The following is a 17831-nucleotide window of genomic DNA, read 5'->3' as shown; positions in this document are numbered from 1 at the left end:
AGGTCGCCGGTAAATTCCCTGAATTAATTTAGGGTTATCCTCAAAAAGGACAGTTACCTAACGAATTAACCTTTTCTTATTAGCAGTAATGTTATTAACGCACGCTGAAACATTATTCACTTAGCTCTCTACGTAATTCAATGGGAGATTATTTTGAAAATGTTCTTTAAACATTTTTTTTTTACGAAAGATTTTTTATTAAATATAATATAATTATAATACTTTTTTAAAGCCAGTATGCTTTAAAAAAGTAATATACTTACACTCAATCTAACAACGAGAGACATAATATACCTATATAATTCGATCCTTTAAAAGGTAATACACGAACAGTCTCAACAAGCTTTACACAATTTACAGCCGTAAGTAACATAACAGTGCCTTTATCAAAGTGTTCCGATCTAAGTCAATGTTTGTCCGGAGATAATACGAGGTTGAAAATCTCACGAGTTGTTGTTGAAAGCCTCGTTCAAGGCTTAAATAACACGCTGTCAACCATAAAATATAAGTGGCTATCAAACCGCTTGAATTACATAAATACTTCTTGCTTCCGTCATCTTTTTTCACAACCAATCGTGAAACTGGGAAGGGATGCCGTAAAATCATTATTAGGTAAAGAAATTACTTCTTGTGTTACCGTAACATATTGCAATATAGCGTTAAAGATTAATATGTTGCAAAACTAATTAAATACGACTTTTTTAACTATTAAAAATTATTACCTTATTGACATATGTTTTTGCCTAAACTAGATAACATCTAATTTGTAATAAACGACATAAAACAATATTCGATTTGAAGAAGAAAAGGTTACAATATCGAAGCAAAAAGAGAACAAACTCGGAAATCGTTTTGAAACATGAAGTAAAGAAACGAATTCTATTAGTATCAGTACAACGTAGCTACCACAAACAAAACAACTGAACAAGTAGTAGCAATTACATAAAGTGACAGAACGATCAATAATTCAATAGAATAACGTTTCACAAACCAATAGAATGATATATCCTTTAAATCAACGCGAATTGATAAAAATGATCGGAAATGTATCGACGGGTCCCTATTATGGAGGTATAGAAGCTAGAATACTCCATTCAACGAAGGGGCCAGACATCATTAGGTTAATTGAATTGACGATACTATCGCTGGATGGATAAAGCTTATCACAAGTATCGCTGTCACGACGAGATCAATCGTCCGCCTCGTTACCGAGTCTAACGATAGCAATCAGAATAAGGACGTTTTTTTTTGCCCTTTTTAAGAGTTTTTAATTCTATTTAGGTGTTATTTAGAGGAAATCGTTTTAGACAGTGATTTAAATGAGATTATTCGCCAGTGTAACTGTAATGCAGTGATTTACGTCATTGCTGTTAGAAATACATAAAATAATTGATGAATGTTTAGTTTAATTAAATTTGAAATAAATATCAGTTTTAACACAATAATTATATAAACACCATTTAATAAAAATGCTGGCAATACGAATCTACAGTACTGTAAAAAAATCAAAATAAGTGGCTTTTAAAAACGAATCTCCTTTAAAGCTTTTTCACAAATTTACGTCCCGTATTTACTTCTAAAACACTTATATTGTGTGACCCAAATTCCTGAAGAGAACAGGCAACAACGGTGCAAGAGGACGGGCTTTAAGGCGATCAAACTGCCTGCCTAGCAAGCTTGCTATATATGGAATTACTTCCTTACCTGGTACAGATGCCTTACAACGATTATCACTGAACAACTGTACCGATACTGAGTTGCTGCGATAGTATTCGATAATTAAATCAAATGAATTTTGAAAACAACATATTTATGAATGAAATTTATAAATGTCTCTAAAAAGGACCGGGTTTCTTTAAATGAAGCTATCATTACTTACGCAATGCCATCAAGTCGTAAAGTAAGAAAAGCTTATACACACACTTATATATTTGTAAACACCATACTGCAGATAAATTACGCCCAAAAATATAACAAATGATCGCGCCCCTCACACAAACATTTATCCTGGGTGAGAATCGAACTCCTGATAAAACCTCCGGTATAGCAGTCAGGGCCTCTTACGACTAGACTAACTTTCCTGTGAGTTGAGTCAATTCTCAAAATAATTATGTAAACATTTATAATTGTCTTATTTTGGTTGCTCAGATGTTGAATTTAATACAAGAATAAAACAAAAACTTATAAAATGCTTAAAATTGATAACACCTATATTAAATATTGACAAGGTAAGAAGTAAGTAAATTTTTCTTTAATACTTAGTCAAAAATGAAAAGAGTTCAAATACACGACACATGTTTGATAAAAATATTCAAAACCTTTTTCCAACTTACATTGAGGTCGGCTTTCAGTGCTTTCATCTGCAAAAAAGTATTCCTCACTTGTTAAATATCTGGAATAATACTTTAAAATCCATTACCAACTTTTCAGCATTAAGCCAAATAACGTTCTTCGTGTTGGTATCGTTTAATCCGTAAATAAAAGCTATGCGGATCCATAACATAACAGTTAGAAGATGAAGTTATGTGTAATCTTTGCGCTCATTTCATTTTATGGGATAATGCCGCTTGAGTTTGCAGAAATTCTGTTTAAAATTCAACAATTTTCGAACACGTCGAACATTTCTAATGTAAGAGGAGATAAGATTGCTTCAGGATTTGTTAGTTAATGTTGTTCGCTGTGAAAACGTTTTTTACATTAGTCTTAGCCTTAGTCTTCAATCTTCCTTGTCAATTATGTAGTGTAATGGAAATACGAACCGCAGTTTTAGTACACAAATTATTACTTTTCGTTTACATTAAGAAATAATTTCTAAAAATAAAAGAAGAAATCTTGAAATCTGGATGCCTCTCACATTTTCCAGCAAGCACCGAATATAAAATGTGGTTTGTCGGCTGCCCGTATTAACCATCGTGAGAGGCCCTGAAAGCAGTACCTTCGTCAAGTGAGGCAACTCTTGACGTTGCAAGAAATCTTTTCAATTTGATCCGAGACCCTGATCAGACCTATATTAAGTCTCTAGTGCCTGATTTGCATGAAACTTATTAAAAATAAAGTCGTAAGATCCCTCGACCTCGATATGAAGAATAAATTATTCAGTGGCGACTAGATTTATTGCGGTTTTGTTTCATTTAATATAATTCATTAAGGAAATTTTCTTCAATAATTATTTCCTTGTCCCGTAAAAAGCAATTAAGGCTGGTGTTTTGGAAGTTTGTCGCAGACATTTTGGTGTTTTTGTGAGCTCATGTTCTAAGGACAAATACTTATCTTGTTTTCACGAGAAACCTTAGAATTTCCGGGACGGAGTATTCAAAATTACACAAAGCGTTTACCGCTACCATGTCTGAAAATTTGATAATCTCAACACGGTTACTTTTGGAGCACATCCTTATCGCACAGATAAGTTTGAAGCGAACACAAATTTTGTTCAACATAAAGGAAGCCGGGTGTCGCTTGAGGACACAATGTAGCGGAGATATGATCGAAGTTGGAGCCTAGATTCCTCTATAAATATCCGTACGCAATCACTTGGAAGTTTGAAGGAAAATCTTTGCACTTATAATGACTTGAGGTATATTTTGTACAGCGTTCTACACGTATTAAACGGAATATGAGTTAAAATGTTGCAAACCATAAAACACTCGTCTCATCACTAGGCTTAAACCGTAAATTTAAAAGCTTCCATACGTGGGCTTGTAGGGCACCCCTCCATTACCATAAAATTACGTGATATCACTTTCTTTTGATGTGTCGTAAAAAATAAATACGTGAGTTGCACAGTAAAGGTTTTTTATGAATGTCCCTTGTGGAGTGGTTAATTATTTTTATTAAATTTTAAAACTAATTATGGTGCGACCCTAATGAGATTAGGTTTTTGCTTGTATTCATTTAGAACAGTAAACAAGACTGCGATTTTATTTAACTTTGTATTGATGAAAAGAAATTGGTTGTCAATTAATAGTTTCCTACAATGCCATCCATATTCCTACTCCTCACCGCATTTTTCCATTTTAATACATCGATATCACGTCATACACCAATAGATCATTTTCGACATCACGTTTATCAACGAGAACAGTAATTTGTCAGCGTTACAAATGCAAATAAAGGCCGATGCGTGCGCACACGCCGCGCGAAGGGTCCTCATGGGGCGTGCGCATCTAAATGTGCCTTTAATATTGTCACTGGCATATGTTTCACATTTGACGTATCTGAGTGCGTGGATTGTTGATTTTACTTTTGTTCGATATAGTTTAGCTTTCACTTTGTATTTTTATGAACTACAGGACACGTCAAGGTCGATAAAAAAGTTTTTTTTAAATAAAAATATTATATTTTATATATATTTCTTATCTGAGCAAGTCATCATCGGCCTAGCCTTTTCCCAACTATGTTAGGGTCGGCTACCAGTCCAACCCGTTTCAGCTAAGTACCAGTGTTTTACAAGGAGCGACTGCCTATCTGACCTCCTCAACCCAGTTATTTGGGCAATACGACACCCCTTGGTTAGACTGGCTGTCAGACTTTTCAAGCTAGCGAGGAACTCGCTATGACAAAGATCGTCTTCCATCTACGGACAAACCGCGTCATAGCATAGCTTAACCTACGATCTAATCACTTATGCGGTTATAGCTTAGCCACGAGTACCTCTTTTCTTATCTGAGCAAGTCTATGCACAAATAGTGATCATCGATTCACTTAAAACCAAATATTTAAGAGCTTGGCTTTTAAGCGTGCAGCGCAACATATTTCAATTGAAATGATATACGTTATGTAAAAAGCGGGACTTTAAAAGTATAAAAACAACTGAAAGTCTTCCTAGTCCCGCACTATTAGTTCATATCAGTTAGCCCCAGGATAGAAATTGTGCTTGATTAATGGCTAACAACTTCTTGTATTTACATAAACTTTGAACAATGGTAGAGCTTGCGTATCTCGTTAAGAAATACTAACAAGCAGTTAAGAGCTTTGCTCTTACATAATAAACAATCACACTGTTATTAAAATGAGTTAATGTCGTCGATATTAGGTTATTACGCGAACATATTGTATTGAAACACAGCAAAGACAGTTACTGTTTAATAAATAAAGCCTGCCGGGACACATTCAAGTACGAATCAAACCAATAGTTCTATAAAAAAAAAGTTAGAGAAACCAATTGGTTAAGTAACAAGCAAACCCAGCAAAATTTCTGAGCTCTCCAATAAAAACGTGAAATACATTATCGGTGAAAATATCAACTGTCCACACTATCAACACACGGTATATTTTAGACGCATGGACGCAGGGACAGGTCGCTGTGTAAAAAAACAGTTTCTGCACTTTGAGTACGGCACCCTAAAAAAAATTAAGTATTTTTTTTCCAAACTATATGACATCAGTCCAAAAAGTTTGTCAAATGAAGTCTGATGATTATTATGATGCACATTAATGACCAAATAGTAGGTCGCGTGTCCCCAATTTACGGGAATTGTGACCAGATAATAATATTTTATCCGTTTTTGATGTCGAATCGTTAGACGAGCAGATTATAGCTTATAATAAACATTTATGGGAATAGGTCAACAGTTTTCGAGGGTAAAACCGATATTACAAAGAGGGAGTTGAATATTTTTAAGAGCTCCATTTACAATTTTCCTTTTTTCTGCTCTTTTCTGACCTTTATTTCAGTTGCCAGGAGAATATAGGATTTGAAAATGTATTTGAATAAAAAGTTTTTTTTTTAATTTTGCGTACACTGTATGACGATATTTTTAACATAAGTTATGAAGACTAAATAAAAAAAGTTATTCTTTCTTCATTACATGATTTTACATTAACCTACATTAAAATTACCAAATAACTCGAAAAACAAAGACCTACGCAAAAATCTAATCATTTTTTTTTTTAATTTGTCTCTCTTATCAGACCATTATAACCAACAATAATCATGAAATAGCATTCGAGATTGAAGGAAAATAGTTTTTCTTGAGTGTAAGTACAGTCGCATAGTAAACGTTCGATTTCCGCATCGGGAATAATATTTGAACAGCGAACGTATTTGTTCAGCGATCGTATGTTTGTATGACTGATTTGAGTGTCTTTAAAACTTTGAAAACTTTAATTAACATTTTGTAATTACATCAAATACGATTTACTAAAGGTATTATAATTATTTTATATATTACATTTGATTTAAAATATATTATGCATTTTGTTTAAATGACATTTTGGATCAAGTATTTTTGAGTAGTCGATGTGATGGATATTATGTAACGTGACCAAAAAATGAGAAAAATTATCTACGTAATTAAAAAAAAAAATATTCATTTGCGGTGACTTAGGGTCATAGTAGCACCGATAAACTATACCTTTAGTAAATATTATTTACGAAAGATAGACTAAAATTATGTTAAAAGTATTTTCTTTTCCGACTTACAATGTCTATTGTAGTAAGTAGGTATATTCAAATCTCAATACAACAAACAAATAAAATGTTCACTTATCTTTTAGATCAATAGATCACGACAAAATACATATTATTACCATTCTCCGAACCACCCCTTGTGAAGGACTTATCATACACAATATCTTTTAATATCTTTTATTATACTGTCAGCGCTCCCCCGTTATCCCTCTAGAAAAACAATAAAATCCATACAAACACTAGCCGTCTGTTTCCCTATAAAACCCAATATATTCTTGAAAACGGGATTTATGTCAATGAAGTCGAAAATCGTCCCCTCGGCAGCGCATATCAACACGTCAATATATCAGATCGGGCCCGCCATTAGTCAGCCATTGCTATTTATAGGACAAATACGTTGCCCAATCGACGAGCTACGATATACGTGGGCTTGAGCACATTCAGTGCATTCGTACTTGGTAGTATGTAAGAAATCATCTTTGTAAACAAATAATCAATTGTAAAACTTTCAAATGTCTGTGTGGGTTTTTTTTGTAGGAATCGTTTGTTGTCATGATATTTTGAAAAGTGTAGAGGGCATTCGATAGCCGTATGACAAGATAGGAGAAAAAGGCATAATAATAATAATAAAATGAATTATTAGCCTAATAACGTACAAATCATCTTCCGCACTGCAATATCTACACAAACATCATCCCTTAACTAATAAACAAAGATTTATATCTTCCCTAATTTCTTGTTATCGGCAACCCAAATACTCTCACAGTTTAGCAAAACATAACACTAAGTTGGCAACAGCTATTAACACGTGCCCAGTGCATTAATCTAACATCTAAAGTAATCCACTATACGGAGATACGGTATCGGGAATGTAGGCGTGCCGGACTATTGGCAAAGCTGGCGAAATTAGGACAGTTCCATAATGGAAGATGTGTTGCTTGTTGTTTTAGAATACGATTACCACGGATTCCTAGTGGAAAATATAGATCGCAGCTGAATCAAGTGACTTCCAGTCATTTTATGCTGAAATTTTGTGTAAATGTTCACAAGTCATCGTTTTAATTATATGTAGCCGGGCACTGGTCTATTTGCTGTGACGTTGATTTCCTTGAACTGAAGTCAAAGTCACATAACTCTTGACCAAGTGATCTTACTCAACACTTCATATTTTTTACAAATTAAGCATCGCTTTAGAATTCAACTGAATCTTGTAAGGTTGGATGCCGTATTCGATGTAGCTTACGAAAAGCAGATAGAGTACTAGAAGGAAGATACTTCTAGAGTATCTTGAACTTTACTATAACTTTCCAACATCATGTTTATTCTTCAAGTTCGAAATCTAAGCCACGAATACCATTCCTGTTAACAGTTCTGTTTACTTAAGTAAACGTAGTTTAAAGTGGGTTAACGGCAATGCAGTTGAAGTGCAACTCGTGACCACAAGACCATTCACTCTGACCCTTTAAACTGTGAGGTGAAAGACGGACTTAAGTTCCAAACAAAAGTGAAATACTTGGGTGTATGCATTCCTTTATACCTGTATTTTTTTTACATAGGCCAGTAGGTACTCTAGATAATTTTACACAGCATTATAAAAAAAAGCAAATAGAGTTCCTACTTAAAATCTACGGGAATTTTCACCAAAGTTTGTCAGTTAAATACCATGAAGCAGAAGATTTCGTTTAGCCCGCGCGGAGACATGATTCTGATTGAAAAAATATGCATATTTTTTTAAACTGTGTTTTATACCTTCAAATTAGTTCATGTATTTGTGAGCAGTCGAGTGACCGATATTATATTACTTGACCTAATTAAAATGCGCAATTTTTTTAAGAATTCGGTATCAGGATTTTAAAAATATCCTTGGAGTCATAAAAGCAGTGATAGTCTATGACTGCCAATAGGTTTAAATCTAGCTAACGTCAATAGAATCACTTGCTAAAAACGGTAAAGTAAATATCTAGAGAAATAGAACGATGGAAATTATTTCAGGGTGTACTTTTTTGACGTGATTAAACTCACGTCAAAAAAGTCAAGGTTGATTTAAAGGACAGCAGTACGCCAACCTTATGACAACAAGAAGACTTGAGTAATCATTTCGTCAAGAAAATATACTAAGAACAAAATGGGTTTCGTAAGTTATTATACAAATGCAATTATCAATAATATGATTATGAATAAATCCTTATGTTACTAAATCTAATACGTACTGAACCACAATACATTGACATCTTTAATAATGGAGATGGGTGATTCTGATAACATAACGCGATAATTGATCACAATTCATAGAAAAGCCGTTACTCTGTTTAGATTTAGGCCGCTTGTTATTTATGATATTAATAATAAACATTGTTGCTACGCACGAATATGTGGTTAGTGGAATAATTAATACAAATACAACGGGCACAATAAATTGCCGTTGGCATTGCAACAGAATTAGTATTTATCTTTCAATTTATCTAGTCTGTATATAATATGCATTTTCTACTTACGAAGGAATAGTACCTAATTATAATTTTATTTGATTGATGTGTAAAATCACCCTACTTGTTGGTAAACTCAATAAACAATTAATGTTACCTTCATATTGAATTTGCTGTGTTCGTAAAACAATTTGCTTCTCAGACTTTTTGCTGCAAATTGAAATAAAAGTGATTGTTTCTCATCGAATATTAAAGTCAAGATATCAGAGGCTGCAGTTCTCTTGCGTTATTAACTTACAGGAGCTACAGAAATGTTGAGTAATTATAAATTGGAATTTCTTCTAAAATTACATCATAGAACAAATAGCAACAAAATTATTTACACTTTTCTTATAAAAATCATCTTCGTAAAATGAAGTTTTTAGAGCAGATACATTTAACAAACAAAAAAGATTCAATATTGAACCATCATTGAATTTTAACTTCCAAACGCACCATAATTAATAGCATTAATGAATTGTAAACGCGTTAGAGCCAATGAATTCGTCGAACATTAATATAAAAGGAGAAACAAATGCCAAAAACCGACAAGTCGCAATTACAACCCCTAAGATTAATCAGGAAACGCCCAAGTAAGCGTTTAACCAGTCCAAATTGCTGCAAAAGGTACACCAACATTGTGATCAATTAAGTTGATAGCCGATTGAGTACCCCACTTTGCTATACCTATGTATGTAGGTACGTATCGTATGTGTAACCGCAAGAACCCCAAATTCCTGGCGAGGTACGAACGGAACTTTAATTGTCTCGGTAGCTAGATGTAGTTTAACTACAGTTTTTGTTTAAGCAAATACATGGTCTCATAGTCTCATTGTTAGTAGTTATTTTAAGTCGTGGACATAGAGTTTTAATTATGATGGAACTACTTTAAATTTAATTTGTTTAACAAATGGTACTAGCTGAAATTGTTTCTCATTGTGTGTGATAATTTACTCAGTAGGACTTCCAAGTCTTTCTTTTGATATTTCTGTACGAAATAGTTATGCTGCGACAATATTATTATTGTTTTTCTAAATATCGATCTCTACTAGTTTTAAGTAGTGTGTTGTATGTTTTACATTCATATCTAAGAAAAAATAATCAGACTCAACAAATTTTTATCTGTTCTTAAAAACAACTAGTCAGGTGTAAGTGTTGGACACTGAGATTTCCGTACGAAAAGGAAAATAAAATTTAATTAAAAAAAAACAACTATCAAGCTACTACGTTTTTAATATATAACCTGGTAACAGACTGACGGTCAGACACAGGGGACTTCGTAATAACGTTCCAAATTGTACCCTCGGGGTACAAAACCCAAAAACCAAACAATACAACTAGTACACTATCAAACGCGTTATAACAAACAAATACAATCCTCATATTCATACACAGTTAATTTTCTCTTTCATATTATTTCTCACGCAGGGACAGAGTCCTAAATACACAATCAGTTATCGTTGCTCTCAGATTCATTACTAGTTGCTCTCTCATGGCTTCCCATTGCCAGTGAAACAACTGCCTCGGGTTATTGCATGTTGGTTCAGAATTTCAACATTATTATACTGTCTCGGAACAAGGCCAGAAAGAATTATAGTGCCAGTAGTTTGATAATACGTTCTGATTTACAAACTTGAATGTTTTGTACAGTTTTTTTCAGGACATTGACTTCATTACGAATTTTAAATACTTACTCATTTTATCCACAGTTATACATTTCCCATATAACCAAATCTTAGTTTTTTTTGTAATGCTATTGGTATTCAGATTAATGGTCATAGTGTTAATACCAAGGGTTCTCGCTCACGTTTTTATATTAATAGAAAATTCCCGATCCGTTCTATTGCTGTATTAAAGTGGCAAGTCACACAATGCCTTCAAACATTAAGGGGCGCAAGTAGCCGCGGTGCCAATTACTCTCAGCAACACCAACAGTCTAGGGGCGCAAGAAATAAACCATAACATTCATAAAGGGATAGTGTCGTACATACAATCGGTGCCAATAAAACAGCAAGACCGACACCCCACGCAATAAGCAAAGGCGAAATAGCGCGGAAACGTTAGGGGAAACAGTATTAATACTTATGGTTAATTGTGCCGGGGTTACGCAGCCATAAGATGATGCTGGATTAAAGTATGTTAATCGAAATAGATAGGCCTCTTTTGTTCGGCTGGTATTGAACGAGATAACACACGAAATATATATCAGTGTACGATCTCTTTACAAAGTCAATGTTTTGATTGAGCTGGGTTTTTATGACATGTTATCTTATGATGACTTGAATAACAATGTGTGATGTCTAGAAAAAACGATCCTAATTTTGATAGTATCTAGTATATGGCTTTTTTCCAAATCTGCGAGAAATACACCATTACGAAATTGAGATTATCCTTTGGAAAAATAGGATTTTGTGCTGATTGATGAATGTTTCAAGTTGTTGCAGCGAAGTTTTAGCGCTCATCCATCGGAGGGTCTGTGCTTCCCTTAAAGACGTGTCCGGACTAGAGAATGACTCTCCGAGGTGAGACGCGCACAGTTCATTACAAATACTTCGAGCAAGTTAAAAAATACAGTCTCGTATTATCGTTTTAGAATACATCACAATAGGATAAGGAGACAAAAGCGGTCGTAGGGATGTGTAGATTTCAGTTGACAATAGAACTTATCGTACAATTTTATGGAGAGGCCAGACTACGTTATTTTAGGAGGGTGCTGGGACTAAATCCATGCCTGCGCGGTATTGTGTTCAGAATACCTCTGGATCGGATTGTAGCTTGTAGGTACGGATGGAACATGGTCGCATAGATACCAAACATCCACAACTATACCCGACTTCCAGTTTATCGCATGAATATTGAGGGCTTTAGACTTGGTACTGACAATTTAGTATTAATACCGCAGGGATTGAATCCTGACTGAAAGGATTCTAACTATTGACTGTTATATCAAAAGGCTGTTTGCAAATGCTTGCTCGAAATACAACCACTAAACACACATAAATATGCTCATCATTGAACCTGTATTTTGAATGAATCCTTAATTATTATTACTCATTATTCCTTACATAGCATTAGCTTTTACACATATAAATGACTAATCATTAATTACTATCTTTTCCCACAGCTCTTGAATCTGAATATTCCTCGCCCCAAAGTTTATACAATGCGTTTCAATTTCTTAGAAGATGCACTATCGTGTAGCTATGAGGGGGACTTGACAATGTGTTGAATTAGTTGTCTACGTGAGACTCATCTATATAGATTGTATTAGACATAAGACGTGAGGAGCACTCGTAATAGTAAAAGTAAGTGGTAGTTCATTAGTGGTAAATGAGTGATTATTCATAAAATAAATCTACTAGTGTTTTGCGGAAGAAAAGTCTTGACCCCTCTTCAAGTCATTAGTTTTATGCTAGACTTTAATGGCAGGAAAGAACATGCCGTTGAATGTTTATTTCATTTGATTGAAGGTAGTTGTACAAGTTTTAATGTTGTTACGTAGCCTATCAAATAGATTGGGAGATTGTTGATGTGGTATTGGCGATGCGAGTGAAACAATAGTGCTTGTTCGGTACTTACTCAGCAGCCATTCCTGTATACGAGCTCTTTACTCATTGATCAGTTTTTAATGTACATATTTTTGTGCATTACGTGGTGTAAATTGTTCTTAATCAATTTGAGAAACAAATGATTCCTATTAGAATATTTCTTAAGAAACTAAGACCAATTCCAGCTCCATCTATTTTCTCATCAACTTTTTTATCTCTCTTTGATCACAAAACGCAATTCCATTCCATTTATATAGTGAAATTGAAAAAAGAATATTTTTCCCCTTAAATGTCAGGGGTAGTAACGTATACACGTAATGCGTATAAAATAGACCTCTCTGTCTCGTGAACAATATCCATTAGGATTTTTTTATCTTCAAGAGTTATAAATTATATGGACCCCTCTTATAGAAGCCACCAACAAAACGCCACCGGAAAGTTGTATTTAAACAAACTACATTACTTTGTAATGATCAATTCAGCCGACAATAATTCGCGTTATGTATGATAATTTGATCAGGTGGTACGTAAGGGGAAGACCCTACTAACGCCCTCACGGTTATTAGGCGAACTAATGGCGACTTAAGCAAAACAACTCCCGATATTGCACCATAAAAAGGTTCATTGAAATGGGTACGCACCCCTTCGATTATTTTAAATTTTCCATTGTTAAGCACATTTGTCTGAACAAAAGAACAATGAAGAGCTGTTCGCGTACAAAAATTTTAATCTGTCGTGATTATTTTCTTTTTAAATTGTTAATTAATGTTGGCCGATTTCCAATCACTTGTTAAAAGGTGATTTCGCATATTCTTTAATTACGTTTTTACTTTCACTTTTATAAGTTGCGAAGAGCTGAACACTTACTTGATTATTATAAACACAGAGTAGGTTGTTTTTTTACTTTAATTAAAAAATACTTTCTAAGTGTAACCTCATTTGCGTTGAATATGGTTACAAAAAATATGAATTCTGCTCGGAGCTAATTAAGTAGATAATGATTGAGACAATGTATTCATGTAGCTGACAGTCAGGTTATGCTACCAATCAATATCACAAAGTGGTTTAAAAAAAAATGTCCATTTATTAAATAAAAATTAAGATTTTTATAAATAACAGACTTTGAAACTACGGGTTACATTTCTTATATGGAATATTTTGCGAATTCATCGGATCGCTTACGAAGGGTAATAAAAAAGCAATAAATCAGCCGTTCGTGATTATTTATGTCATAACTGTATTGCACTTTGAGTTCTTAGTAATCAGTCCAAAATAAACGGTTAACGAGTCCGATACTACCTACTTGATTTCAGAACAGTTGCTTTGCAGAATTTCTTTAAAGGTCAACCCTGAGTAAAACACAGCTTGTAAAATCGTGAACACTGTCAATTAACAACTTCCGAATTCCAACAATTGCCAAGTACCTACCTATTTCAAACACGACACCAAAAAATCACGCATCCCGTTTTCAACGAAAGAAAAATGCAACAGTTCCATTTACGTCTAAAGGACGATAGCGGAGGATAAATATGCGACATTTATCAATACGGTAAAATATGCTAAGTGTCGCGTATAGAAGTATCGCTGCGTCCCTACTTCCTGCCTTGAAGGCGTCTGTAATAATGGATTACGAGTCTAGACGCGAGACAAAGCCGCTTCGAGCCCTTAGAGTTGACAGGTACACAGTGACAAGAAGAGCGGGTAGCGGAGCGGGCAGCGAGTCACCGTAAGATTGTTTTCCGGCTAATTAATTCAGTGACCTCACGTTTCGTCAACGTGTTTGTTTCGACTAATTCTTGGAACCATTACGCCACTTGCGTACAAAAATAATATTTCGTAAAATTCATTTCCTTACAAATTTTTGGTGGAATTCAAGTATAATTAACCTATAATCAAGTAAAATAAGCTACTAAACACTGAAAAAGGCCCACACAACAGAAATAATTACCCAAGACACGCTCTATTTAGGAAATTATACGTCCAAAACAAAATTACCGCGTAACCGCCGACGTTTAGCACTTAAATCGTAAAACTAAAAATTAACCTAATACAAAAGCAATTCGAAGACTTTAAAATACCTGTTTTCCGTGTCGGGTATCCATGCCGCTCGTTAACTTTTATACGTATCGTGTGCGAACAATTGTTATTTTGGGCACATTTTAGTGGCGGTATTTTATTCGCTGTTTTATAACCACTACATTCCGACCCTTTGTTACGCTATGCGTGCAGCGGGCGACCGACCCAAGATTGATGGTAGGTTCACATGACATGGTTCGCCCTGAACGGAGCTACCCTTTTGATGACTTCACTAACGGTTATTTATGGCGAGGATTTACTCTGATCCCCATTTTAAATCCGCGCTCTCAAAAATTTAAAGCCCTTTTTAAACAGTCGTTTTTCGAGTTTATTAGGGTTTGTTTGTTGCTCGTTAGTTTATCTTAGATCTAGTTTAGGTTTTGACGATTTTGTTGAATGGTTTATTGAGCATACATACTCATGAGATATTTTCATCTTGATTTCATACTATTAAAATGTATTCAAGTATATGTTATATCACTTTTGACTATCCAATCATTTACCTAATCTTAGTACCTTCTTTATCCTACCGAAAACTATAATTTTTTAGCTATAAGCAGTTTACAAAGTAAACCCGTTCGTTACCACGTTTCTTTGCGTGGAAAATACAACTTATTAAATGTGCAAGAGAAACAGAACCAACTTAGAACACCTAGCACATACAGTTTGAAAATTTTAAATTACAAAGAAACTAAGCTTCAGACTTGCATAAATAAGTTAGTTTGTTACAAAACAATCGTAGAGTTAAATTACTCGTATAACCACTTTGTTATGCAACTGCGTTTGTGGTTAAAGTTTAAAAATAGCAGACAATCAGACAGATTTGTGTCCTTTCTCGTAATAAGCTGTTACGCTTTAGATGGAAATATTAGTTATCGTCAAGATAACATTCAGTTTTGCGACATTTAAAGAATACTTATTTAAATTTGGAAAAATTATTGACTACCAAATTTTGCCCAATGATGTTTAAACCCTCAAGCAGATTATGTGAGAGAAATTATCAGCTCGAAAGCCAAGTAAAATGATAATAGGCAGATAGCTTTTAAAAAAGACACCATGTCGTATCAAAACTCTATTTCCTTAGTCATTGAAATAAACCTAAGATTACCTAGTAAAGCTTGTTCTGTATTATGTAAATGTTAATCAAGGTAGTTAAGCATTAGATAAGGAAAAACCGTCAAGTTGTGGAAACATGATAGAAGGTAAGGTTTTCACAAGATGGATAGTCATTGAACACGATGCTGAATATCTCTATTTATTTTCATAGAATATAATTTTTAGCTGGTGAAGTTTTTTTGTTAATAGGTAATAAATTATTTTATAAACATATTGTTATCTTCACTTTTTCTTTAGCAATAGTTAGGTATATTGAGTGGTTTTCAAATACCCTATCTTCAATTACCCCTATAATTGGTTACAGACGAGTTCAATACAAAACGTGGTCTCGGTGGTGCTAATAAGATTTCCTTAATTTTCAGACACATGCTAGTAATGTTTAAGTCGTTTTGTCCTTCAATAATTTTAATATTTTCATTTAGTGAAATAAGTGTTAATAAATGAAAAAAAATATCGATACAAAACCACTTAATCCTACACACACTAAAATTCATATCTGGAAACCCTCCAAAAACTGACTATCGAAAATTAAAAAACAATCCGTGGTTCCATGTTTAAATTCATTGGATTTAAACGGTTGGCACGGGGCTGTGACGGCCAGTGACAGGCGCGCGACCAAAGCGATAAGTCCACGATGACATAGCACGCGCCCTTTCGAGGGAGCTAAATATAAATATAAATTAATATTATTAAAACATTCAGAACTGTTCATCATAGAAATTAATATGAACATTCAAATATTTGATATCAATTCAGATTTTGGGACATTGCAAAAAGTAATTTATGCATGGAAAATTATTTAAAAAAAAAATTTAATATTGGAGTTATTCACGCAGAATATGAATAGGTTAAATTTTGTTTGAAGGGTAACGTTAATAAGAGCAAAACCAATCTTTTATCAATACAATGTAGGATATTATAACGTACGTAGCGTTCCTATAGGTTTGCCTAAGAATACAAATCTAAAATTACGAACCCTACGTACAAGCACAATAATGTCAAGAGCATTAAAATTTTTATACCCGACCGACGCCTGTTCATTGCAGTCGTGCCATGTTCCAAAATTATTGATATCACATCAGGACCACCCTTCCAAATTATAGTGCCAGTACTGTCTAGACCGCAGGGCGGATTGGACGTGTGTACGTGAACAGCATGCTTTCACAGCTCGTTTGGCCAACAGAATTGGCGTGTTATAGGACGGAGGCGATTTCAGATTGCCCACGTAGCAAGACAAAGTGTAGCTATTGTTATTGACAGCCGCTCCTGAGATTTCTTGGCGATGGTAAAAATTGTCAGTTGTGTCCATTGAAGTAACATTTTCTGGCAGCATTTTGTGTTAGAAGAAAAAGTATGAAATGGCAATGAGTCATCCATCTAGCATCCATTGTTATTTTTTCGAACTGAAATAAATTAAGTATTCTAATTTTAGGACGCTGAAAATACTATTATTCCAAAGTATAAGTAAGCACAAAAATATTATTATAATAAACGTATTATATTTTTGCGGGTTGCTTTTATGCCTTGAAGTAGAAATGGAACATTAGATCCTTAAATACCCAAAAGAATCCACTTATCCCCTCAAGATCTATGTCAGGAAACCGCAATTTTAAGCACCCCTTTTGCATTTCGGTATTATAAATCTACACTTGCAGGTATAAAACCACTCAGTTAGGAAAAGCAAAAGATTAACGCAACAACTTAGAGATAAAAAGTAAAAACACAAGCCGATTGTGGTGCGAATCAGCTTAGTCTCCCTCCGTTTTTCCCGTAGATATGTATAGGGATATAAAAAGTATTTTAAGGGGCAGGTCCCGTCGCCTATAAAAACCAGAGAACGAAAAATTACGGAGTAATGAGAATTTCTTTTGTTCGTACGTGATAAAAAAGTTTTAGTGGGAGCATCATATTTTGCATAGCATTTGAACTGAAGCGTTGTGCCGCATGCACTATAAAATCATTTTTGTCGTGAAAATAGGTTGTGTGATACATAATTATCTAACTACAGCCATCGATATCTTCCTTTACCTTTAATCATCATCGCTTAACCTTGGATTGACCACTAAAAATAGTTAAAAATACTCATTATAATATCAAGATTATTAAGATCGTTAGTGGAAAACAATTTAAACCATGAAGCAATAGCTGCGCTATCGATCGCGGTATTGGGTAACAGACCGTGTAATGTTAAGACACTCTCGAATGCAGTTGCATTAA

This window comes from Trichoplusia ni, chromosome 14, assembly GCF_003590095.1.
Source record: "Trichoplusia ni isolate ovarian cell line Hi5 chromosome 14, tn1, whole genome shotgun sequence".
Lineage (NCBI taxonomy): Eukaryota > Metazoa > Arthropoda > Insecta > Lepidoptera > Noctuidae > Trichoplusia > Trichoplusia ni.
This window is presented reverse-complemented; position numbering follows the sequence as displayed.